Source organism: Triturus cristatus, chromosome 2_1, assembly GCF_964204655.1.
Source record: "Triturus cristatus chromosome 2_1, aTriCri1.1, whole genome shotgun sequence".
Classification (NCBI taxonomy): Eukaryota; Metazoa; Chordata; class Amphibia; order Caudata; family Salamandridae; genus Triturus; species Triturus cristatus.
This window is the reverse complement of record NC_140581.1, coordinates 818,867,206-818,894,564: the sequence shown is the minus strand read 5'-3', so window position 1 is coordinate 818,894,564 and position 27,359 is coordinate 818,867,206. Positions and strand designations below refer to the sequence as shown.

Here is a 27,359-nt window from a genome sequence, read left to right as displayed (position 1 = left end):
ACTTTGCGTACGTATAAATAGGATAACGACGACGCCACATGTACCAGTTCTTCCACACTGCTTCAGGTGATATGGCCGCACCCACCTCGCATATCACAATGCGCAATAAAAAAAAGGGATCCATGAGGTGTCCATCATCCTGGTAATCAAAACTCCATCTGAATTGTGAACCCTGCTGGACGTCGTGTTTGGACACAAACTAATGACAGCAGGTGAGCAGTGGGGCCTGGGTGCACAGAGGCTGCAATTGAGTGCGTTGCGGCGGGTGGGATGGGGTGCATCAGCCTGGGTGCACAGGTGCAAACAAGCGATGTTACCGTGCGTAATGATGTGATCTCTGACCACATTCAGTCACATCTCTGTCTCATTTTAAGGACCTGCTGTACCGTACTGTAGGCCTGAGCCAGCGGGCAGCGCTACCCTACAAACATGTGGCGTGGCTTTTGGGGCACTGTAGTGAGCTGATTACTAAGTGTACATGCACACAGACTTCCCCAACTGCATTGAACGCGCACATTAAACTTCTAGCATTCGCTCTGTTCCTTTGTATGTGAACGTTGGCATGACATATTATTATTTACCCTTGTGTATTCTCATGCACTCCAGCTCCTCTTTGAACCATGATTACCACTAACAGTTGGTAGATCGTACTTCAAGAAGGAAGGATGCACTCTACTGGTGTTCTCTCGTAAGCTTAAACCTTCATTTACCTTATGACGTTTCCACCATTATATTATTTCTCCCTTTTCAGACACTGAGTTAGTGGCACCATAATCGGCAGAGCGGATGCACAGCCTGTGATGAGGCCCTGGGCATTCTGACGCCTTCCATCGTGGTATCAAGACACCGTCCCCGACCGGAGACCTGCTCTGCCACCCTAAAAGCAGCACCCCGGAGTTGGAGCTCGCACCGGCACGTCGTTGCACACACCGGTAGTGGCAGGTGAGCAGTGAAGGCTCGGTGCGCAGGAGCTGCAATTGAGCACAGTGCGGGGGAAGGTGCTGGGGTGCAGCAGCCTGCGTGCACAGGTGCAGACAAGTGATGTTGCCGTAGATAATAATATAATCTCTGGCCTCATTCATATCTCTGTTTTGTTTGAAAGACTTGCTGGACCGCACTCTTTCTCGCGGACCCCAGCGTCCCAGACACACGGGTGACGGGAGTTGAACAGTGAGGGCTGGGTGCAGTAGGCCGACGCTCTCTCTCCTCCTCCCTCTGTTCTTTTGACTCTCCCTTCCACCCACTCACTCTCTATCCTATTCTCACTTTCTTCCTTTCATTCTGACTACCTTTATTTTAAGGTCTTGCCTACGCAGTGCGCATGCACTGCATTCGAGACCTTTAGTTGTCGTGCAGCTCTTTTTACAAAGCACATACACGTGCTTGTGGCGGCATGCGGCTTGCTAGAGTGCACAGCCACGCGCCACAAGTACGAGTATGTGCTTTGGAAAAGAGCAGGATGCGCGATCACGCACCCGCTCATCGCCAGCGCACTCACTCAAACGCCTCTGAGCACCACTCACGTGCTTTTTTTAATTTTCTTTTAGCGCGCGCGCACACAACTCCCGGGCTTGTTATTTAATTGTATTTATTTTGATGTTTTTAGAGCGCCTAAGTGGTGCCTTACGAGAACTTCAGAGCGCGCGTGCTGGTATTGCCTCTTTTCTGATGCCAGCTCATGAGTGCAGCTTAAGGCTGCCTCTGGTCTTATGCGGTGAGCCAATGGTGGTGAGTTTTAGGGATAGGAACCTCATACTGGGAGCAGGAGCCAGTGTCACTGGGCAGGGTGCCTTGGGTCAAAGGGCAAGGAGCCTTTAGTCTTGTGCAGAGGGTGCTTGCTTGAAACGTACAGTGCGCAGGGCTTTAGGTAGGCCGGGTCCCTCCTGGTCGTAGACCTGCCGGGTCCCTCCTGGTCGTAGACCTGCCAGCAATTAACAAGCATTTGCAATGCAATAGGTCTCGCATTTACACAAGTTTGAGCTATTGACAATGCAAATAACAATGCCTTTTATTTTTGTTTTCATTTTTAAAACATCAATAAAAGGCATTGTCATTTACAATGCCAATAGCTTAAACTTGTGTTAATGCGAGACCTGTTGCATTGCAAATTCTGGTTCTCTTGGACATGGCACACATACTTATGTTTCTTTTTTCTCTTGCAGGTTTTGCACACTGCTTCCGGAGGAGTCCCACCCACTTCGTTCATGTTTTACTGTTGTTCGAATAAAGTTACGTTTCCATTTATTTGTGTTGTTTTAATAAAAGTTATTGTTTTTACCAATGAATAAGTGAGTGTATGGGTCTTCTTTTTCTGACAAAACTTGTCTGTAGTTTATTCTGAAAATCGGCGGTTGATACTGGGTTATGAGGGAAAACATTTTTTAATTTGCAGTGCACCTACCAAATAAAAACCAACAGACTATTACATAAATGAAGCCTGGGTAATTCTACAACGGAAAGGGTTCTTTGAGTGTATCACTTTATAACACCATGAGTACTGCCCGTGTGATTTCAGAACCAATAAGGCACTGCCTAGGGCCACCGAGGCTTCAAGGACTGGCAAGACCCACCATACATATTTAAGTAAAGCCCCAGAGGTTGCCGATCCCCAGTCTTGAGTTGGCCTCGAAGCCCCCCGAATAATTTGTAAACAATACCCGGGGAGGTGTCGATCCCATAGGCTGCGAAACGTCTCTGTGCCCTCCCGCGCCTAATTTACATGTGAGATTAAGGTCCCCAGTGCTGCAGAGACCCCACAATATAATAATGGGATTGGCCCCGGAACATTACCCACCAGTGGGCTCATTTAAATGAACAGGTGAGACCCCACTTCATTTTTTTTTCTCCATTTTTACAATCCGAATCCGCTTTATTGAAGCGATACTAGGTTTTCCTCCTCTCGCTCCAACGAGACAAATAAGAATTTACTATCAAAGGGTGGAAGCAATGCCTCCACCCTGTAATAGCAAACATAAATGTCCTGCGAATGCACACACCGGGACATTGTATGAGCTGCGCCAGGGAGGTGGCGCTCTATAGGGCCATGATGCATTGGTTAATGCATAGCTACAGAATTAATATAAACACATACTAACACTACTTGCACACGTGTAGTACAGCAACCAGTGTGTAGTGAATGGGCAGAGGAAGCCCAAAATCAAAAAATATAAATCCTACCAGAGGTAGGATCACATAGTTCGAACAGTCGATGACCCTGGGAGGAGTAGAAACAGCTTCATGAGAATCAAAAAATATAAATCCTACCAGAGGTAGGATCACATAGTTCGATCAGCCGATGACCCTGGGATGAGTAGTAACAGCTTCACGAAGAAAACGGGTCTTCAGCAGAACGCAATGAAGCTCGAAATATTGGTGAGTGCTGCCTTCTTTTTACCTTCTCCCGCTCGTCGCCAAATTGATGTAGTGAAGAGGCAGACAGCAGTGGATCCGATAAGTAGATTTATTGCAGGAAAAGAAGACAGCTTAAACAGCCACCAACAGGAGCAGACAGCAAGGCAACCGTCTTCTCCAGCACCGTGTACAAACTCCCCAAGATTCCCCTCATGACAGCCCTACATTCTAACATTACATACTTACATTATAGTAGCATTACATTCTAACATTCTACTATGACTTACATTGGAAAACTACACAGAGAACATGACTTTACATCAATGAGCTCATAGTTTCATCCACGAGTCTTGAGACCGGTAGGGGTGAGTAGTTCGCTTCCCACTCCCTGTATTGTATAAACGCAAACTAACACTACTTCCACAGGTATGCTACAGCGCCCATAGCACATCACTTGACAACAATGAGCTCACGGTTTAATCCCCGAGTCTTCAGACCGGTAGGGGTGAGTAGTTAGCTTCCCACTCCCTGTATTGTGTAAACGCAAACTAACACTACTTCCACGGGTATGCTACAGCGCCCAGAGCACATCACTTTGCAGCAATGAGCTCACGGTTTAATCCCCAAGTCTTCAGACTGGTAGGGGTGAGTAGTTCGCTTCTCACTCCCTGTATAGTATAAACGCATACTAACACTACATACACAGTTATACTACAGCGGCCAGTATGCTACACTGCCCACAGCCCATCACTTTACAACAATCAGCTTGGTTTGATACCCGACTCTTCACACCGGTAGGCGTGAGTACTTCGCTTCCCACTTCCGGTATAGTATAAACCCACGGTAGAGGTCAGTAGTTCGCTTCCCACTCCCTGTATGGTATAAACGCCTACTAACACTACTTCCACAGGTATGCTACAAAGACCAGAGCACATCACTTTACAGCAATGACCTCATGGTTTAGGCTCTCGGTTTCATACCCGAGTGTAGCAGCATCTCATCTCAGCACCATGTCACTCTGAGCAACACCCCACTTTCAGTCCGATAAGAGTGACTACTTCGCTTCGCACTCCCCCACAGAGGTTACAGTGCTCCTATCCTCCTGTTTCCTACTCTTTTCGCCCTTTTTCCCCCTTACTCGTTTCAACGGAATCACAAAATGGCTGCCAACACGTCCTAGTTGCAACCGCTTGCACCGCTTGCAGCCAATAAGCAGCAAGCTTGTGCTCGTAATGCATCAGCCAATCAGATGGTAGAATTCCCAAATATCGATATCTGTAAATTTCGATAACTCTCCAAAACTACAGAACGGATTTACACCAAATAAACAAAAGCGTGCTTTCTAGACCAAGACCCTTCTCCCTGCCAAATTTGGGGTAGTACCGTTCACCCGTTCAACCTGTAGCCTTGTCTAAAGTTTCCTATGGAAATTAACATGGAGAAAACACGCTTTGGGACCACCTTTTCTCTCGGCCCCCCCTTGATGAATCACCCCAAACTTAACATAGGAACTGATATGAACAAAGAATTCGTTTTGAAAATTTCATGAAGATTCATCAAACGACGCCAACGTTATAAGCAAAACAAAAAATGCTCTTCCTATGGAAACTTGTTCCTAACTATAACTACCTACTTGCGACCGCCAGTAGGTAATATATATATATATGGGCTGGGACTTCCCGGAGTGGCGCTTGCATTGTCTTCGCGCCTCCAGTCTTGGCAACATAACGATGAGCAGGCTTGGAAGTAGGGGACCCGAGGACGCTTATTCCCTGAAATTTCGCCAGATATTCCCACTGCAGCTCGTCATGATTCATCAAGGAGCATTATGGTATCAGCAGTCCGTGGCAGAGGCTGTTCCGGTGCCTGTATGCTAACGAGCTTCAGCTGGGCCCTTCATCACTGGGTAGGAGGAGCTCTTTATAATGACTTACTGGGACTTTCTGAGGTGAACTGCGGCATTTGTAGAAGGCTCAACGCCGAAACCGGTCATGCCGATTCTTCTCCAATAAACATCCCAAAGTACCCCGCTGTGTCCCTTTCTTCTTTTGACAGGAGAGGAGCAGTTTGATATATATATATATATATATATATATGTGGTCTCTGCTCATTCCTTGTGATGGGACTCTTGTAATTTGTGCTGCGTCGGCCAGAGACGCATTTCAGAGACACCTGCTTCATTTTGGGCCGGACCCTTCTGGCGCTGCTACGGCTGTTCGGAGACATTTCACGGTAGTGAAAAGGTTCATGCCCGCCCTGGGAACTGTGAGCTTTAAAGCAGTGTGGAGTCTTCTGGCCCCATTTGGGCGGCGTGTATTCACACAGCTGCCCCTGCGACACTGCTCCTGGAACTCGGGGCTGAAGCAGTATGGGGACTCGCTGAGGCATTGTTGTAACCGCAAGCAGGACATTTTGGCTGAAGTTTGCACCAGGACCCTGCATTCCGCCCGACCATTTGGTGACTTTCTCTCCACACACCACTTACCTGAGATCAGAGCTCTGAATTCAGGGATATGTAGTTTCATTGGAGGAGTCACGTTCCAGGAGGGCGGAGCCTTTCTCGAGACCAATAAAGGCGGCAGGACTATTCACCTGGTAACGATGGAGGCCACCTGGAATCTTGGGCGCTGAGGAAGGCAGCATTATGCCGAAATGCATTCGCCTTGTCATCTTGGTTCCATTAAATGCTTCTACGATCTTCCCCTGTGTGGTCTCTGCTCATTCCTTGTGATGGGACTCTTGTAATATATATATATATATATATATATATATATATATATATATATATATATATATATATATATATATATATATATATATATATATATATATATATATATATAAAAGCAGGTGACCTCTGAGCCCAGAAGTCAATGGAAGACGCACTCTCTCGGAATCTGCTGATTTTAGGTTGCATTTATTCCATATTCACAAACAAAAACAAAGCTATGCCCAACGCGTTTCGGTTCTCCACTCGAACCTTGATCACGGGTAAAAAACGGGCATGACCAGAAGTTATTTATTTCTACTATTGGAACTACTTCCTGTTTACTTAGTTGCAAAGCATTCTGGTCAATGTAGTGCAAACAATTCTTAATTGTACATGTTGTGAATGTTTCTTATTGATAATTCATAAAAAAGGGGATGATCATTTACAAAATCATATGTGAAAACACTGTACAAAATGAGAATCAATTGTGAAATTAATAACTTTTAGTAGTGTGGAAGCCAAAACAAAATATTTCAATAATTTATCAGTGAATCAACGTTACAATCTAATTTTCATTACAATCTAATCCCTCTAGTGTGTGTTGATGTTTGAAATCTTATCAATATATTGGGAACAATTTATTCATCATGACATTTTCGCTTTCAGTTTGATCACGGGGCATGATGTAATTTGTCCCTCTGCCAATGATTTAATCAAGATTATTGAAAAAAGGCATTATCATCCCTCTAGTGGGCGTATATGTCTAATTCTAATAATTACATAATTTACCTACAGCTATAAAATTAATAATAGCATTTTTCATGAGTGCCACACACTGACTTAAGATTATCATTGGTGTCATTATAGAAGCTGTTCCCCAAAGATTTTTTTTTTTTAAAAGTTCAATGCTAATGTCCAAAATAATACATTCCGAATTTTACAAATGTACAAACAATTCCTCGTCCTGATTTAACGCGTGAGGAGTCAGGGTTCTGAACGACACACTATGCTTTGATTCTTTTTGTCGGAGAAGTTTTTCACGATTACCTCCTCGTTCTAAGTTGGGTACTTGTTCTATTGCATAGAATCTCAGCAATTCCCATTTGCTCTCGTGCATTCTTTCCATGCGCTAGAACGATCCCTGTTCACAGTGGCTCTTATATGTTCTAAAATACGTTTTTTTTGATCTCACAAATAGTGCTGCCTATGTACTTTAGATTGCAAGGGCACTCCACTATGTATACCACATATTTGCTTTTGCAAGCGATATGTTGTTTAAATTTCCACTTGACGCCCTTTCTGATTTCAACCTCCTTTTTTATGGTTGCTATTTTACAGGCTTTACAGTTTTTGCATGGCCAGAATCCTTCGATTTCAGTCCATGTTCTCTGTGGTTTTAACTTAAAGTGGCTGCGGGTTAATTTATCCCCCAAGTTCAGAGCTCTCCTGTAGGTGACATTGGGGTGATCCCCTATAAGTTCAGAAATGGTGGTATCTAGTTTCAAAATGCCCCAATGCTTTTTGAGTATGTAGGTCAGATCACTGGTTTCAGTCGAGTAGGTGGTTATTAGTCGTATTTTTGTGAGATCCTCCTTATTTACTTTCTCTTTTTTCTTGAGTATTTCAGTTTGATTTCTCAATTTCGCCTTCATTAAGCTTTTCTTAACCACTTTACTCGGGTAATTTCTTTTCTCAAACCTAATTTGTATTGCTCTGCTGTGAGTTTCAAATTCCTTATCCGCTGAGCAATTCCTGCGTACCCTTAGGAATTCTCCATATGGTATATTCCATTTTTGGTTGATGGGGTGGAAACTGCTTGCATGGAGAACTGAATTGGTGGCTGTTTTTTTCCTAAATAGGGTAGTTTGTAGTGTGTTATCTTTCACATATATTTCAATATCCAAGAATGAGATTTTATTGGAACTAATCTCATATGTAAATTGCAGTTTTGTCTCATTGTTGTTTAGAATTTGAAAGTATGCTGCAAAATCCTCTTCTGAACCATCCCATATTTATGAAAAGGTCGTCAATAAACCGCCACCGTGCAATGATTTTTTGTACATGTTTGTCATTTTCACAGTTTCAAGCAATTTTTTGTTCGTACCAACCCATCACAAGATTTGCAAAGTTTGGAGAAAAAGAAAAGCCCATGGCCTGTACCTTTCATTTGTTGGTAGTGTTTTTTGTTGAAAGTAAAAATGTTGTTCTGTAAACACAGGGTTATCATTTCCCGCAACATGGTGTTATGTTGTTTGTATTGGATATTCCTTTTTCCCAGAAAGAAGCTACACACTTTTAAACCTATTTGGTGTTCTATACTAGTGTATAGTGAGACTACATCCATTGATATCAATTTATATCTTTGATGCCATGGTATCCCTTCAAGTTTTTGAAGTAAGTCTGTTGTATCTCGCAAATAGGAAGTAAGGTCTTTCACCATTGGTGCTAAGAAATGATCGATGTAATTTGACATTGGTTCCATTATTGAGCCATTTGCAGCAATGATAGGTCAGCCTGGTGGTTTGAATAGACGTTTGTGCACTTTTGGTAAAAAATAAATTGTAGCTTCAACTGGATTTACAACTGTTAAATATTTTTTCTCATCTTCGTCTATCAGACCCTCTCTGTGTTTCACATATGATTTTGTAAATGATCACCCCCTTTTTTATGAATTATCGAAAAGAAACATTCACAACATGTACAATTAAGAATTGTTTGCACTACATTGACCAGAATGCTTTGCAACTAGTAAACAGGAAGTAGTTGCAATAGTAGAAATAAATAACGTCTGGTCATGCCCGTTTGTTACCCGTGATCAAGGTTCGAGTGGAGAACCGAAACGCGTTGGGCATAGCTTTGTTTTTGTTTGTGAATATGGAATACATGCAACCTAAAATCAGCAGATTCCGAGAGAGTGCGTTTTCAATTGACTTCTGGGTTTAGAGGTCACCTGCTTTTATATTTACCGGCTGCCCTGCCGGACGAATTTCGCACAGCGCCAAAACAGGAGCGCCGACTTTTAACAGAGGGCACCACAGGATTCACACATATATATATATATTTATATATATATATATATATATATATATATATATATATATATATATATATATATATATATTATATATATCCACAACAAGTTCCACAGTGCGACCATCCAATGCGGCGCAACAACAGGATACAGACTCCGTCAGCAAAAGATGCAGGTAAGTGTTTTTATTCAAACATTATATGTCCAAATGACGCGTTTCGGCTGCCAGACATGCGGCCTTGTTCACATAGCGCGCTGCTAAACAGTGGTGCAATTTATGCAAGTGATAGTGGCAGTATGTTTTCTATTTTTGTTGTAGTGATAAGGCATTTTACTACATGTGGCTTACTTTTGCTGTAGTACCGCTTTACTGCCAATGGTACAAATGACATAAACAGTAGTAAGTCATGCAATGACATGGTGGACAGACTAAGACGGCTTTCAGAGAATGTTGAAAGTGAAGGAAAATAAACGGCTTACGTAAAATAGTGTCTTACGAAGCAACCAACTGTGATGTATCCTCAGCGATCTCAAGCAAAGCCTCACATTCTCATTATATCCAGAACAATATATGCTGATATCTTAGGACATGAGAGCCCATTAATGCCATGCTGCAAATAGGCAACCAGCGGATTATGGAATTGTGAGAAGGTATGCGGGACTTGCGCAAAGAGGTAGTGCATGCTGTCAGTAGGTACTGAAATTTAAATTGAAATTGAACGGGTGCCGACTGATACGTGTTCGCGTATGTGGGGTCAGGCAGCAAAGATAGGATATTTAGCTTTGCCCACAGTGTAACCTAACTGCAATATTACTGCATGAATGCAGGGACATACGCCACTAGAATATACTGAGTAAAAGAGTGAGTGTGAGGGATATATATATATAAGGTGGGAGGGTAGGGATAACCCAGGACCTGGTGGGGGAGGGGTATCAAAGGGATTCCCTGGGGCCAAAAACATAGATTTTTTTTATGTTGCAGCTAATTTGTGGTGGAACCATGGAAAACTTTAAAAATGTGCGGGCTCCAGCACATTAAAAAAAATATCCTCTGATGGGCCAATGCCCATGGGTGGTGCAAGTAATTTTCAAGGAGAGGAGGGCTTGTGGCCCCCACCCTGACCCATCCCACTGGGTGACATTAAGATAAAAGGGGAGGGAGCATGCACCCCATTCCTCAACCCTCTTCAGTCCCCATAGATCACATTCCCTGATGCCATTATCCTTTTTAAGAGGAGGGGTTGCACAGCCCTTTTTCCTGAAGCTATATAGGCCCTATAGACCGCATTCCCCATGGCCATATATTTTTTATATTGGGGCATGTGACCCCGTTTTCCACTCCTGGTTATGCCCCCGGGCACCCCATCCCCTGGGACTGAATTTATTTAAAAAGGGGAATGTGGGTCATGTGCTCCTTCCCTGAGCTGATATCGGCCACGGGAACCCCAGTCCCCAAGGCCTGATACTTAACAGTGTCCCAGGGATCCCACCCACGGTAGACTCTCCCTGATAGGGAACAGAACTTTGCTCCTTCCTGGGTGGGAGCACATAAAAATGCTTCTCCAACATGGGCGAGAACAAAAGAAAGGTGCAGGATGCTCTCTGCACACAGTATGATGCTGGTGGGGGAGATATCAGGCGCCATTCGGGCTTTGGGGCTTGCCTGCGGTCCCCAATGTGCCCAGCATTTGGGTGGCCAGGGTGGACACCCATCTAAAAATGCAAAAAATGTCTGGCTCCTGCAAGTGGAGCCGAGTGGAAGTGCTGTGGTCCTGGGACCCCCCCTGCTGTCCTCAACAGCTCCCACAAAGGAAACTGGCTGGGGCCTCAGGGGCCCTGTGTTTCCTCCAAAGCCCCTAACAAAAGTTAAGTTGTGGGTGCCAGCTCTCCCCTGTACCCACAATGGCTGCTTGCTGGGGAGCTGGTTGGGGCTGTGCCCCCAAACAAAATAAAAAATGTGAGTGCCCTGGGTGGGCACTGGGGCACCCACAAAAATATATCAAAAAAACGGAATAATAAATTAGCAGAATGAGTCACTCCTTTTTTATTTACTGCTTCTTGAAGGAACACCACATAATGCCCTGAAATGTCCTATTACTTACCGGTAATCTTCATTACTCCTGGTCCCGTGGTCCTCGTCCCATTCCTAACAAAGTGGAGATTACTATCTCCGCGACACAAAAAAAGAACTGGAGCATGCTGGGATACCTAACTCACTCCCTCCCGCTGGGAGTACATAAGCGGTACCAGCCCAGCATGCAGCCTAAAAATACCAAGCCAACAACCGGAAGGCCGGTCGCCAGGGAGGGAGGGAGGGAGGGAAGTAAGGAATGGGAGGAGGACCACGGGACCAGGAGTAATGAAGATTACCGGTAAGTAATAGGACATTACCCCCAGGTCCCTCCGGTCCTCGTCCCATTCCTAACAAAGTGGAGAATACCAAAGCAGAGAACCCAGCCTTCCGGAACCCCACCAAAGCCAGGGGCACCAGACCGAGAAAAAAACTGCACCCAACTGAAGCAGAAGGGAGCCCACAAGAAAACGCAGGCAGGAGCACACAACCAGCCACGCCCCCAACCAAGCCGACAGAGCCGAGACCCCAAAACAAGCAGGGGACGATCAATAAAGGACCGCAAATGAGCACAAGACCCCCCAGGCAAGCCCGAAGGAGGCCCCGCACCCAGATGCAAGCCCCAAGGGAACCTCCAGAGGGGCAGAAAGAAAAACCAACCCCCCGAACCACCAGGGAAAGGGAGCCCCGGAGAAGCTGAAGTGCCCCAATGGAGCAACCCAGCCAGGAAGGGCAAACAACCAGGGAGAAAAACCACCAAGGGAGAAGCCCACAGCCCCAGGCACCACCAAGCAGCCGCCCCAACAGGGACAAAACAGGACATCCCGGCCCAACGCTCAAGAGCGCACAAGAGCAGGCTGCACAGGGAGACAGGCCAAAGGCCCAGGAAGGAGCACAGCAGGGCAAGACAGAGAGCGAACCCCCCAGAGCAGGGAAGAAGGCGACCCACAGCCGGACCAACCCACAAATACCACACCAAGAGGCAAGGGGAAGGAAGAAGAGAACGAAGAGGCACGCCAAACCCAGAGAAACAACGAACGTGACCAACCACAGGACCAACCCCAACACACCAGGTGAAGCCACCAGCAGAGCCGCAAAGGCCGAAGAGGGAGGAACCAGACAAGAAAACAGGCACCGACCCCGAGCAACAACCAGGAAGAAAGGGGCCAAGGAACCCAGACAAGGCCCTCCCCCCCCCCACCGACCAACAGCCGACAACCGCGGCAAAAAGGAACCGGAGGCACAGAAAACACACAGAAGGCCCAGGCCAAAAGGAAGGAAAGACAAGCCGCCAACCCCAGCAGAGACACCGGACGGCCGCAGCCAAGGCCGCCACACAGGAACCAGCCAGAAGCCAGGACCGAGGCAACTAAAAGCAGGAGACACAGGGACACGAACCCAGGAACCCACCCAAGCAAGGCCAGGTAGAGCAACAAGCGCCACCCAAAGCAGACTCCAGACACGGCCAGTGAACAGCCAAGAGAGAAAAACCAAGGGCCGAACACAGAACCGGGGAAACAAACCCCAGAACCGGGAAGGAGGAACCCCCACCAACCAAGAGCCGACCCACAGGTCAGGAGGACACCAAGGAACCACCCAAGGCGAACCCCAAGATGGGCAAAACAGGAAGGACTAACAAGGAGGCCAACAGCCCAACAACACAGGCAGCCCAGAAGGACCCAGGCAAAGCCAACCACCAGCACAAGGCCGAAAAAGGGGAGAGGGGACGCAGCAACGCGGCCCACACACCAGGGGAGGCCTACACCAGACCACAACTGGCAGCCCCACCAACAAATCCACCGGCCAAGCCCAAGAGAAGGCATGGCGAGGAGGACACCGGGAACGGCACCCACAAGCAGGAAAGAAGGGCACAGGGCAGCCCGAACCCACAGACAGGGAGGGGCACAGAAGCAGCGCACCCAAGAAACCAAGGAGCCACCCAGGCTGAAGCCAAGGAAGACCCACAACACCCAGCCACCACAGGAGGCAAAAGGAGCGGCAGCGAGAGGCAAAGGTCCCCAAGCCACAAAGAAGAGACACAAGAGGGGAAAAGGAAACCACAACAGGAAACCAAACCCCACCAGCCAATCCAGCGCAACACAACACAGCACCAGGCAAGAGGCAAGCAGCAACACCAGCCAGAAAGACCACCAGGGGCCCCACCAGGACAGCCCCGGAGCCAACAGCCAACCAAGGCCAAGGCCTACCAGGACAGAGGGAGGGCACAACAGCGCCCCCCGGGAACCCAAGAAAAAGGGAGTCCGGAAGCACCAAGGACCCCGATGCAGGACGCAAGAAGCATCCCAGCCAAACCCAAGCAGGGCCAAGCGCAAGAGCAGAGGAGCCGCAGACGGGGGAATATTGGGGGGCCGCAGGCCCACCTCCCCGACCCACAACCAGCACGAACCTCACCCACAGGGAACCTGCCGGGGAAGGAGCCCACCAGCCCAGGCAGGAGGGCACACCGGAGGGTAGGAGAGGAGCAAACGCAAGGGCACCGGCACGCACCAGGCCCGAATCCACAAGAACAGGCAGGAACCAACAGGGCGGACAGGCAGTAGGCGGAAGAAGCCGGGCAACAGGCATCCAAGGCGGACATCCAACCAGGCACCAACCAGGGGGAACAGAAGCACGCAGGGCAGGAAGGCTGGAAGCCCACAGGCCAGAGGAACAAACCAGGCCTAACCCCACCCAAAAACAAAAAAGCCCATGAGAGCAGAAGCGTGCACAGGGGAACGGGCGGACGGCCACAGCACCCGCCAGCCCCGGCATACCCCCAGCAGCGGAAAACAGGGAGCCAAGGCCGCAGGCCAGCACAGCAGAAGAGCACAGCACAGGGAAGAAAGAAACGCGGCACCCACCAGGGGGACAGGCCAACACCAACAAACAGAGACCGTCCCCCAACCCCCCGCCCAGACGCCATCCAGCAACAAGCGCCGAGCAAGCGGAAAACAAGGAGGCCAGGGAACCCACAACCTGAGGAGGAAGCCCCCCCGCAGCACCAGGAAGCAAGGCAGAGACACAGCGCAGAAAGCCACGCAACACCCCCAACCCAGCAAGCAGGAACAGGGAGCGCCACAAGCCAGCACGGACAGTCCCCAACAGGGATCAACCAGCAGACGGAGAGACCAGAGGATGCCGGGTCCCAGAGCACCAGAAAGCGCCAGCAGCAAGCAAGGCGAGAATACCACCGAAGCAGCCGAGCAGGTCCCCCAGCCAAGACCGCCGAAGCAGCCCACCGCGCACAGCCAGACCTAGCAGGCAAAGCACAGACCACATAGCCAGAGGAACATGTAAGCGCGAGGCAAACGTGAAGAAAAGCGGAACCGATATGCGGTACTCACCACAGGGGCAGGAAGAGCACACCAAAAGTGCCCTGCCCCCAAGATCCACCCCAGGCGCCCTCCAAGACACCAGCGCCGGGCGAGGAAGAGGGCTGCAGCAACCGGCCAGACACTGACCCCCATCAAGGTCCGCCCCTGCACCAACATCAAGAACAGCAGGGGCAACAGGGAGGAAAGAAGGCGATCAGCACACCAACAAGCCAGGCTGGGAGACCAGGAGCACCGCCCAGCGCAGCCTCTGGAACCCCATAACAGCCACATCAGCGCGTCTACCAGCCTGGCCAAGCCGTAGGAAGACGCGCGCTGTAAGCCGCAAAGGGCCGGGTGCCAATCAACGCGACTCCCAGCAAGCCCGGCAGGCCTGGAGACGCGGAACAGGACGTCGAGGACAGCCCAGCAGCTCGACGAGACATCCATGGAAGAAACACACAGGTAAGGTAGCAACACGTCCCATTCTGTTGGAAGACAGAAAAAAAGAACAGGCTGCATGCTGGGCTGGTACCGCTTATCTACTCCCAGCGGGAGGGAGTGGGTTAGGTATCCCAGCTTGCTCCTGTTCTTTTTTTCTGTCACGGAGATAGTAATCTCCACTTTGTTAGGAGAGGGATGAGGACCGGAGGGACCTGGGGGTAAGAGCTCTTTACACTTTTGTTTAGCTTTGTGATATTCCTAGAAGAGTCAGAGGCACCAGCAAACATATTTTTTTATGTTGCGGGGGCTGCAGGGAGTACAGCAACCTTCCAGCAACATTAACAAAAGTAAGTCTCCTGGTTCATTAAATCCATGACTTCGGGAGAACTTACCATATTTTTCAAAAAACAATCCTAGCTAGAGCTCCGTCCTCTTTATCTGGAGTGCAAGGCCCTCTTCTGGTGGTTTTTATGATTGCATTTTGTGGGCTGAAAATGTACAAAGGAATACTCAGGGACATGTCGATTTTATTTTTTATTTTTTTTAAAAACAACATGCCTCGGGAGAGAAGGGAACATGGTGTCCAGCTAGAGCAGTTGGTCTGGAGCTCTCACCTCTGGAAGTAGGTATGCATTTTTTCCATACCGTCCCTCGCTGATTTTCCTCTTCTGCCACACAATACTGATACTGAAGTCCTGATCTGGCCCCCTTGTGTATAACTGCCTTTGGTGCTTCATGTCCCATCGAAGCAACCGGTAGAGCTGCACTAGTTCATAGCAGCTGGCGATCTATGGGGATTGAGAGACACTCTGCGCATCTTGCTACGTCTCGGCATTGGCAGGTTCAGAACAAGCCTGCCTACTGGCTGCAGGGGAAGAATTCACGAGCACGCAGCCACCTTCCTGAGGACAGAACAAATGCCCAGCAGCTTTGGGAGAAAACTTGGGCCCAGATTCACAAAGGCTTAGCATTGGGCTAGTGTTACTTTTGTAATGCTAGCCCAACGCTAAATCTATTTGAGGATTAACAAACCAACGCTAATTGGTATTACCGCTGGTTTGTATGGAAAAGTAATGCAAAGCAGCACGAAATGCTACTTTGCATTACTTTGCGTCACGTGAATGTTCCATGGGTGATACATGGGTGGGCCCCTGCAACTACCCATGCGTTTTCATGCTAAACCCCATCTACTAACATTAATAGGCAGGGTTTAGCGCCAAAAATTAACACCGCTGTAAAGCAAGCGTTCAAAGGGGAAATGTTTTCATTTTCCCTTTATTTTACAACTTAGCATGCGTGCTGCACTGTGCATCACATATATAAAGTAGGAGAAGCTTTAAAGTGTGTCTAGGCATAGTATTTTGAACACGTAAGGGCACCCTTCCTGTACAAAACCTAGGCTAGACGCACCCTAGCACTATAGCGCTAAGGTGTGTGCCTGGCACATGGCAGCTGAAATCAGTGCTAGGAAGAGGGAAGGAGAGTGCAATATCTCTGTGAATATGGCGCTCTCCTGCTCTCTCCCTGTCAAGCAACACAGCACAGCCTTTTTTGGGGGCTGAGCTGAGTTTCTTGACAGTTTTCAAAATCTGGGCCTTGAAGGCTTGTCTTGTTATTGGAGAGGGAAGGACAGAGGGCACTTCAGTTTGGGGAAGCTCTAGTTGGAAAGTAATGGAGAGGACTGCAATGTCATTATGAAAGCAGGTAACCCAGTCAGCGTATAATGTTAAGGTCTACAAATTTAGCTTTAGTGGAGTCTGTAACTGGTTTAGCAGCTTGTGAGAGAAGTGGTCAGAAGCAGATTAAACAGTTCAAGCCACAGACAAGTGCGCAAAATCCCAAGAGACCCCTTACTCAGACCCCCCAGGATATAGCGGCATGGATTAGCAAATTTAGCGGCACAAATATGGAAATTTAGCGGCACAAATATGGGAATTTAGCGGCAATTTAGCGGCGTTTTCTTTGGCAGTTTATCCTACAACAAACACAGATCTCTTTGTTTTTTGAGTTATTTAACACCATGAAGCTATGTATATTTGGTTTATTTACAATGTAGAGACTTTGTTTGTCTTCAAGACTAAAAATAGGACATAAACAGCATAGTTGGGAGTTTTGTTTAATAAAAAGAATCGATTTCTACCCAAAGAAACCCTTTTTGCAACATTAATCTATGCTCTAATGTTTGCTTTGCAGTGTGTATGCAGCTCTTTGATGAAAGTTAATACCTCGTTGTTCTATATTAGGACTTTAAGTTATCAATTGCAAAGAACAAAAGGACATCTCTTTTAAAAGCAGAAAACCTGCTGATCTATTTACATTATATGCACTCTGTAATCTACATGGTACACGTTTCTGCAGCAGGCATATTAACACTCTGCACTACCTTCACATAAGTCAAAACATTAACTATACAAAACTTTAATCTCTCTCCACGAAGAACATTAATCACAAGAGTTAACTTTACATTTTTGTGAGGCCTGGTAATTGCCGGAGAAAAGGAACCCGGCAGCAGGTGCTTTAAAAACATAATAAACTTGCAAGTATGGTGCCCCCAGGAAGCCAGCACCCGGTGCGGTAGCACCGCTCGCACCGCCCTAGAGCCGGCCCTGGGTGCCAGATTAAAACAGGGTTTGATTGGTTGTGGTTTAAGACGGGGCAGGGTAAAGTGACATTTAGGGCTAGGCCAAGAGGATATAGGGCCTCTTCAGCGAAAGGTGGGTAGCGAGCCAGACCTGTTGGTAGGCCTTAGGTTTTTGTAAATGGCTATAAGAAATGGGCATGGCTTAGGGCCTTTTGTGGTGATGCTGATTAAAAGTGGGGGGTTTACATGCTGGTCAGGTAGCCTTAATGGGTCAGGTCCATGTTTATATACACACAGATATTTTAAAGATATTTGTAAAGTTAAAATAAGTGGATCAATCAATGTTCTAATAATGTATACTTTGCGGTGTGTATGCAGTTCTGGGATGAAAGGTAATAGCTCGCTGTTCTATATTAGGACTTTAAGTTATAAATTGCAAGTAACAAAAGGATGTCTCTTTTGAAAGCAGTAACCTGCTGATCTGTTTACATCCTACGCATTCTGTAATCTACTTGGTACACGTTCTTTGCAGCAGGCACAGAACCCTCTGCACTAACTTCACCCAAGTCAAACCCTGAACTACACAAAATGCTGATCTCTATCCAGGAAGATAATTAATCACAGGAGTTATCTTGACATTTATGTGAGGCCTGGCCATTGCTCGCGGAAAGAAACGCTGCGGCAGGTGCTTCAAAAGCCTAATAAACTTTAATTGACGGAGCCCCCAGGAAGCCAGCACCCTAAAGCCGGCCCTGAATCAGAGTGCAATATATAACTATATACAATCTACAGCCCTTCTGCTGCGGCGGCCAGCACGGGTCGATCCTTCACTTTTATTGCCTGTGGAAGCAAATGTTAAGGGCGAGAGACGCCTCCCAGCTCACAGCAGCTTACCTGGGCCTCTGGGCCTCCCGAGACGACGACGATCCGACGATCCACCACCAGCCAGACAACGATACAATGACGATCCAGACAAGCAGCGCCGCTCCAGACCAGGTGAGTCGCGTCGTCATCGAGTCGTCAGCACTGCCTGCTGTGAGGACCCCCCCTTAACCCCCTTCTATTGGTCTATTGGACCCGTGGCAAGAGCCACTGGCCCAATAGAACAATAGAAGAGGAAGAGAGGCGCGTGATCTGCTGTCTGCAGCTGGATGGGGGTGGGATGCCGCCAGGATGCCAGGATTTCGCGGGCACTTTTGTAAAAATCGCGGCATTTTTACAAAAGTGCCGATTTCGCGATTTTTTTGCAAATCGCGAAATCGCGAAATCCTGGGGGGTCTGCTTACTAGAGCTTTATTGAAGGGTTTCCCCACCTCAAATGAGAAATTCAGCTACTCAAACCTTAGGAGTGCGAGAGTCAAACCATCCATAAGGACCTTTTTTAAGAAGAAGCTAGACTCCGGGAGCCAAGAGAGGGTGGTATCTCACAACGAGGGGTCTTATTGGAGTATTGAAACACCACTTATTGTACTACTCTACACAATCTATCTCACTAAAGTGCAGGAATGGCGGCAAGGAAAAGAAACTATAACATAAGAAAAATTGAACTGGGGAGCACAGCTGTGTTAAGACGAGAACCCTCACACACCCTAGGGCAGAGGTCTTTAAAGTGGGGGGCGGGCCCCCCTAGAGGGGCCTCAAGTGATCCGGGGGGGGCGCCAGGCTGTGGCCAAAAGAAGCATTCAGCTCACAGCAGTGCTTTGTTTTAAGCAGGAAAAAACATTGTGGCAGCAAGCCTCTCTGTAATGGGCCATCACTAACATCTTTTGCCATTTATATCTGGCTGGGAGAAGGTGTCAAAAGGGAAGGGACTCCAAATATTCTTCTACACCCACACCCCCATTTCTAAAAATCACACTGTGGGTATTTTAACACGTTAGTAAGGCCTGCCTGACCAGAATAGTATGTTTGGCAATCATTTATTTGGTTGCATTTTTTAAACAGTAAGATAATTTAACTGTGATGTTTGAATATATCTCCTCTTTAAATAAGCCGAGACACATTCAAACATTGCATAATATAATGGTATAATTGTAAAGTATTCTGATTGGGGCCAGGTTAATAAATTTTTTTCACTGGGGGCGGGTTTTAAAAGTTTGAAGACCACTGCCCTAAGGTGACATGCTTCATAATAGGGTCCCCTCCTCACACTGGGACCTCAAGGTACCCAGTGTGGGCTACAACTCTCCCATAGGAGAGGAGCGTTTTCTTTTTGTCAGCCACACTTCAAGTTCTCTCTATTGTGTAGGGGAGGGAGGGGCAGAGTGCAAACAAAAAATGAGTGAGTTAAAACTATCTCTTGGTGGGTGAGGACAATTTTTATTCTGGTACCCCCAATGGATAGGATTAAAAACAAGCTCTGTGAGATAGGTAAATGGATATTACCCTATTCTATAATGTCGTCAACATGTTTCTGCCTGCATAGACCAACAGGTTCATGGCATTCCTCAGGACCAGAATTATAAGTCACTCTGCTTTAGATCGAAATGGAAAAGTGAAAACCATACTTTTCACTGATATTGGGCATTCCTGTGGTACTAACATCGAGTTAGGTCCACAAAGTGCTGAAAAATATAAAGACAGAAGCAACACACCATAAAATGGCATTCCTCTATCTTACACCCCACCAGTGTCCATCACCAACACTGCAAACCAAAAGTGATGCAGTGGTTTGCCAGTAAATCAACTTTGTCAATCCTTACCATTTATAACCCATAAAGTTAGCTCCACCTTCATCAGTCCCTTCATGACCAGTCGGAGCTATAAGGGCATGTAAAGGTGGTAGTACAGGCAATGTAAGGTCAACTGCCCAGTTCCTTAATCACTTATAGCATACTACAATCAGCTCGCACAGGGTATTTCTAGTAAAAAAATTGGGATCCATATCTTGATCAGATATATATATGCATGTTGTCACCTATGCAATTAAGGCCTCTCCAAGAAACTCAGGGGAACCTCGGCTGGGTAGCCTGTATCTATTGTTACGTATAATATATAAAGCAACCAAAGCGTTCAATTATAAACATGTGCCTCTTCTTATCTGCCTCTATTCTATAAGTTGGTTAGCCTAACGATTGATTAGGAGGGGGGGAAGAAATATATCTATTCCCGCCACCCATTAGCAAGTAAGTAACCGGACCACAAACCGAGACAACCAATGTGTCTCCAACACCTGTAGTAATGTAAGGCAATTTAGGGTTTAGGGAGGACAGAGAAGTGAATATTGAGGTATATAGAACATGCTGGGTGTTTGTAAAATCACCTGGACCATATCCTCATCAAAGGCCAGACCCGTATTTTCAGTCATGTTGGATAAAAGGGTCTACATTCCCAGTAATCCCAAAGTATGTATGTGAAGGAACGACAGGTGCACTAGGACCAGAGTAAATAAAAGTGACAGTGACCAACAGCTTGATGAGCTGTACTAAGTAGCTTATTGGAGTATTTAAACACTACCCATCGTACTACTCTACACAATCTATCTCACTATAGTAAGGGGATGGCGACAAAGAAAAGAAACCACAACATACGATAAGAAAAATTTAATTTTCTTATGTTGTGGTTTCTTTTCCTTGTCGCCATAGCCGTACTTTAGTGAGATAGAGAGCCAAGAGATGGTCTCAGTGCAGGGTAAAGGTAATAAGAAGGTCTGTTAGATCACAGGCTTGGAGGTTGGGGTAGGAAGGAGATGACCATAGAGAAAAGTAGCTCAGCAGTGTACCTGATTAATCTAGCCATTCCTGTGACAAACCGATTTGCCTCTTTGGTGATGGAAGATCTAGGTGAAGGGGCAATAATTGACTTGGTGAGCCTGGGACAACACGAATCAGATCCATCTCAGGGTCGAACTTCTAGTAATAGCAGCCCTGATGGTTGGGAAATGGTGCAGGAAATGTTTGGCAGGCTATCCCAGGAGATTAAGGATCACTTCTCCATTCCCAAGGCTAATCAGATAGAGATCTAAGTAATGTGTTCGAGTCTGGAGGAGAAAATAGTGGATGTAGCTCAGCACACAGAGATTCTAAAGGGTAGAGTGCAGGACCTTAGCTCAGTGGTTAATGTGGACACACAAGAAGTGAATCGATTAAAGCAAAAAGAGAGAGAGCTAGCAGGTAAATTTGAGAGGATAGAGAGCAATTAAAGATGAAACAACATTAGAATCCTGAATGCGACTGAAGGTGCTAAAGGGAGCGATATAAAGCAGAACAGAAGCATTGCCTCTGGAAATCTCTTCAATTGACCTTAAGAAAGGAAATTCAAAGGGTCCACAGAGACCCATTTAAACTGAACCCTGGGCTTAAGAAACCTCGTGAAATCTTTTGTCGTATTCAACTACAGAAAAATATCTGGGTCTAGCCATAAAGGAAAAAAACTCTCCGGGCCCAAGCGCTTGAATGAAAAAATCAGATGTGATATCCCTTGAGTCACAGAAGATAGGCAATGGGAATTGGGTGAGTGTATAGAGAAGTTGAGGAAAATGGATGCAAGTGTTCAACTTAGGTTCCCAGGAATACTGAAATTGATGTTCGAGAATAAAATGTGCAATATTTCCAAACTGGAAGAGGTGGGCAATTTTATTGTGCATGTCAAGATGGGGGGGCGATAAATAATGTGAATAGTGTGCAAGTATGTAAGGATGCTGGAGGGAGAGTTCAAATAGGCAAAGGGTATGCCAAAAGGAGGGTATGGGAGGGTTCCCACGGGGGGATCACACATGGTGGGCAGCATGTAGGAGAAAAGGAAAAAGATACGTCCTCAAATGACAGGAATGGGTTTGTAGGCAAAATTAATTTTAGATTGATGGTAAAAGGTTATGTGAATGGCAGCAAGGTGGGCAGGCTCTGTCAATATAATGTGAATGTGAATGGATTGTGGCTGGAGAAAAAGCAGCGTTTGATCCTACAACATTTAAAGGAGAATCTGTCCCAAGTCATAATGTTGCAACAGGCTGACCTGCTAAACAAGTATATAATGATCTTATATCGAAACAGAGATGGATAGAGAATATGGTGGCCGAGGTTGAATAAAATTGCATCAAAGGCGTAGCTCTTTTAGCTCATGAAAATGTAGGTGTTGAAATAATGAGGTATAAGTGTGATGATGTTGCATAATATCGGAAATTAAAATGAGACAAAACCTTTTCACTTTAGTTGATTTTTATGGACCAAACATAGATGATGTAACCCCATTAATCTGCTCTGTACCAACCTAGTGGAATGTAATGCTCCTATTAATTTAGGGAGTAATTGTAATATCTTCATGGATAATCACCTAAACAGATCTTCGGTGCACACCCAAATTAGTTCACCAAGAAGGAAGCGGTATTTACTTTCCATGATATAAAGTGTGAATCGTGTGATTTGTGGCACAGGGTAAAGGAAAACTGTAGAAATTACACTTTTCGCAGCAAAAAGAATCATTACTGTTCGAGGTTAGAATACATTTTCACAGATAGCAGAGAGGTAGAGAGAATTTTAAAGGTAGAACATCACCCAATTTGCCTGATGGACCATGCAGGACTAAGGATTAATCTGCTAGCCAGTCAGCAGAGTAGAAGATGGACTGTAAACAGGAGGTTACTCCTTCAGTCTGAGATCACGCAGGGGATGTGGAAGGGTACAGAGGAGTTTTTTAGCTAGAATCTGTGACATCTGTCCCAATACACATAGCATGGAATGCGCATAAAGCTTGGTTCCACTGTTTTTTAAAGAATCTTTCAGTAGCTTGGAATAGAAAGGAGAGGAAGCAGGCAGCGCAGCTGGAAGAATAGATTGGCAGTTTAGAAGCAGTGTTGAAAACAACCCTGGCAGAGGGGGACAATAGAATGGGAATAGTGGAAACATTGGATGCCCTGCAACTGAAGTTTAGATTGAAAATGTAAAAAGAAGTGATGCAGAAATGGGAAGTTAGTAAGGTTAGGGAAAATGTGTGTGGTGAGAGCTGTGGAAAGTTGTTAGCTTGGATGGCCCGATTGGATCAAAATAGGAAGTACATTAAGGAGGTACTGAACATAGAAACAAATCTGACAGTTGAGGATAGCAACGATATAGAATGTGCATATTACTCATTTTTTCGGGATCTATACTGAAAAGATATAGTTATGGACAGTGAAGATTTGGGTAGCTGGCTGCGGGATAAGCAGTTACCCAGGCTTACTCTAGGACAGCAAAAATACCTGAGTCGTGATGTAACATGGAGTGAAATTTTGAGGATAATTAAGGAACTTAAAAGTAGGGAAAGCTGCCGGGCCCGATGGGATCCCAAATGAGTTTTATATCTTATTGGCAGATAAAATGGCTCCTGTTTGGATTAAGTTGTTTAATTCCATTTTACTGGAGAGATTACCTATTCCAAGGTCTTGGAATGAGGTAGTAATCTCATTGATTCTGAAACCTGGCAAGAACCCCTTGCAGTCAGTCGTACTGCCCAAAATCATTGCTGAACTGTGACTACATTGCATTTTCTAGTATCTTAGCTGCATGTTTAAGCAAAGTTGTGGGCAGCTTGAAAAATGAAAAACAGAAGGGCGTCCTGCCTGAGAGACATTTGCGTGAGCTGACACCTACATGAATATTTGTAATCGATGTAGCAACAACTTTAGAGGCCCAACTGACAATAGTAACATTGCATGCAGCTAAGGCATCTGACCGCGTTAATTTGAAGTATTTAATAACTGTATTAAAGCATTTTGGGACAGGGGATCTTCTTTTGGGTGTATTGGGACAGATTTGCAGCTGGTCAAGAGTTCAGGCTCTGGCCAATGATAATCTCAGCACACCAGAGAAAATAGGAAGGGTGACCACGCAGGGGTGCCCTCTCTCACCTATTCTTTTTGGTTTATACATCGGGCCCTTGGCTCAAAATTTGCAATTGAATAAGGAAATAAAGCCTTTTACAGTAGGTGCCTCTTCTAGGAAAATAGTGCTGTACACCGATGATTAGATGCTTTACACCTCAGATGCTGTGAGTGCCATGCTGCAGGTAATGTCTGAAGTGAGGCGCTAATGTGCTCAATCAGATTATGAGGTTAATGAGAAAAAAACAGAGATTATGATATTTTTCAAGGTTATGATATAGAAATCAGACTGGAAGAATGTACAAAGTAGGGGAGAGATAAGATTCCTGGTGCTAAAATGAATGCAAGATCTAGAGGAAATCCCAATGGCTAACATGGTGAGGGTCAGTAATGAGGTGGACTGGATAAGGAAGAGATGGCAGCAATTGCCCGTCAACATATTATGGTTGGAACATCTAGTTAGTATATCTATCCTACCCAGATTTACCTAAATGTTCAATAGCATTCCCCTACATTTTAGCAAGAAAGCTCTAGTGAAAATACTGGGGGAAATGACCTTCTTTATATGGGCGTGTAAGGGTGTAAGACTGTCTTGGAAGAAGTTGAGGAGAATGGAGAAAGTGTGTTTAGGGCTCCCCGATATTCAACTGTATTGGTGGGCCTTTCAGTTCAAGAATAGCAGGATGCTCTTTCTCCGCTTGGATGGGTCACTTTTGGGATTGATGTACAATGCCATGTTAGCAGATTTTCCTGAGGAGGGCTTCTCATATACAGTTGGGACGCCCAAATATATTAAGAAGGTATGGTTAAAGTGCTTACAGGCAGCTGCCAAAGTGTGGTATGGAGTTGGGGGTGCTGTATTGTAGCAAGCTGTCACTGGTATGTGATTCACTGAGGACCCCAGAGTGCATGTCAGACTGTCTAGCAATACCCCTGAGGGAGTGTGGCTTAATTAAGTGTGGACAGTTGGTGAAAGGAGGCAGGGATTTTCCCAGAGACACCTGGAAGAGGCGGACAAATGGGGCACTATCAAGATTTACATTTTACCAGATTAATGAGTGGTTTAGAACTCAGGGCTGGACTGAGCTTGAGATAAGCACAGTGTAAAGGGAACTTTAGGACTCCAAGACAAGGAAGAAGGAAGTGTCTCACTGGTACCAGGATTTCCTAAAGGCTGCTGAAAAGAACATGAAACCCCCACATCAAGTTTGGAATGGATACTTTCCGAGCATGGAGTTGGAGGAGTTATGGCAGGTGTAAATGAAAATGCTTTATTAGGGGACTAAATCTGCTGCACTATTGAGAAACCTAAGAGGAAGAGAGGATCCCGGGTGCAGAAGGTGTGGTGCAGCTGCAAATGGGTGTGCTCCAGGCAATGAAGTCCAAGATATTCTTGTTGTAATGAAAAAGTCTTTATTTCAAATCAGTATTTCCTATACGGTAATAGAACATTCAGCTCAGCCAACGTGTTTGTTCTCTCTTGGAGAACTTCATCAGGGCTGAAAACAACATGTAAAGAGACACCAAATCAAAACACAAATACCCAAATCACAAGTAAAGTACACTACAAAAATAGCACAGAACATAAACACAAAACTCCAATAAAAAGAGAAATCAAAAGGAACTCATAGACATTTGTAATGAAACATGTAACAGGATGAGAAGCATCCCTCAATATACGACACCACATGGTAAGGACAAAAGACATATATAGTATTATACAACGTATGAAAGTAGAATTGAAAATCTGAGCACCGGGATATATCTACAAGATACGTAATAAATATTTGTGAAGAGACATCACCTGGTGGCTAAAAAAACTTTTTTTATATAAACTTTTAAGTGAATCCATCCCATAACTTATATACATTTTTTTAAAATAGTCTTGTAGGAGAAGAGCTACAAGACTCTTGTCATGAGACAGACAAACACAGAGTATAAAAACGGAGAAATGGTAAATAGAAAAATAGAATAGAAAACCCTTATTTAATGCCCGGAGGAAAGAAAAAAGGGAAAATATGTCCACTGGGACAGCATCTTCACCTTAAGTAAAGCAAGACGAAATGTCAAAGTAATCAGGAAAAGGTAGTCCAAAGTAGATGCTCCAGTGTATTGCGCTGGACGGTCACGGGAATTCCCAGGGCTAAGTCAAGCCCGGAAGAGAAGATCTGTGTATATGCATAAAGTACCAAGTTAACAATGCTGAATAAGAAGACAGCTCAAGACAGGGTTGAAAAATGACTAGTCTTTCTGTATTCATGTAAAGGGTGAACAAGACCCTGGATTTGATCAGTCAATCCCCTCTAACGGTAGTGGGCAAGCGACAACAAGGAGCGTCCACCATACTCTAGTGCCATAAGAATTCTGTGGAGCAATCAAGAATTGTAAAATTGGATGATCTTGACAAGGAAACCACCAATTTCCTCCAGAAGGTGTGGTGCTTGAAATGCTGACAATGTCCATATGTTCACCAGTTGCCCAATTCCGTAGTGTGGTAAGACAATCTCTGTTGTCACTTTGGCAAAGACCATGGAGGTAAGATCGTTTACGATTATATTTGGCCTTGTGCCTCTTTCGGCAAATCAACACAACCTGATTTTTTACTTGATCATATTGACAAGGAGGGAGATTTGTAAAAAAAATGGTCTCTATTTATAGCCTCATCCTGCTGCGACTGGTGGAGGTCAGTGAGATATTTTAAGGAGCTGGATAAGAAGAGCATGGTGGGGTTAGGGGACGAAGGGTTTTGAAATTTGTTGAAAATGGATTGACTAATGTTGCGTTCTATGATTATACCTCTCAAGTCATCACTGGCTGTGGAGGTCGTGACTGGGAGCCACAGCTCAGACAATTGACTGGAATGAGCCTGATCTAGAGAATAAGGGTCAGTTTAAGGTAGGGAGTGAGCTCATTAGAGGTGATATGAGAACAAATTGAAAAAAAAACATGTCTGAGTCTTTCAATCCACAAAATGCAATCATAAAAACTATGCTAAAAGAAAAACTTACAGACTTGTTGATTTTATTTGTTTTTATTACAACTTCATTTAACGTTTCTATGATAA

General features: G+C 45.6%; 1 protein-coding gene across 2 annotated transcripts in view; it reads left to right on the top strand.

Moving 5' to 3' along the window:
• The window catches only part of LRRC2 (leucine rich repeat containing 2), a 1,026,438-nt gene that overhangs the window by 202,459 nt on the left and 796,620 nt on the right, over positions 1-27,359 (top strand). The gene's annotated exons all lie outside the window — the stretch shown is intronic.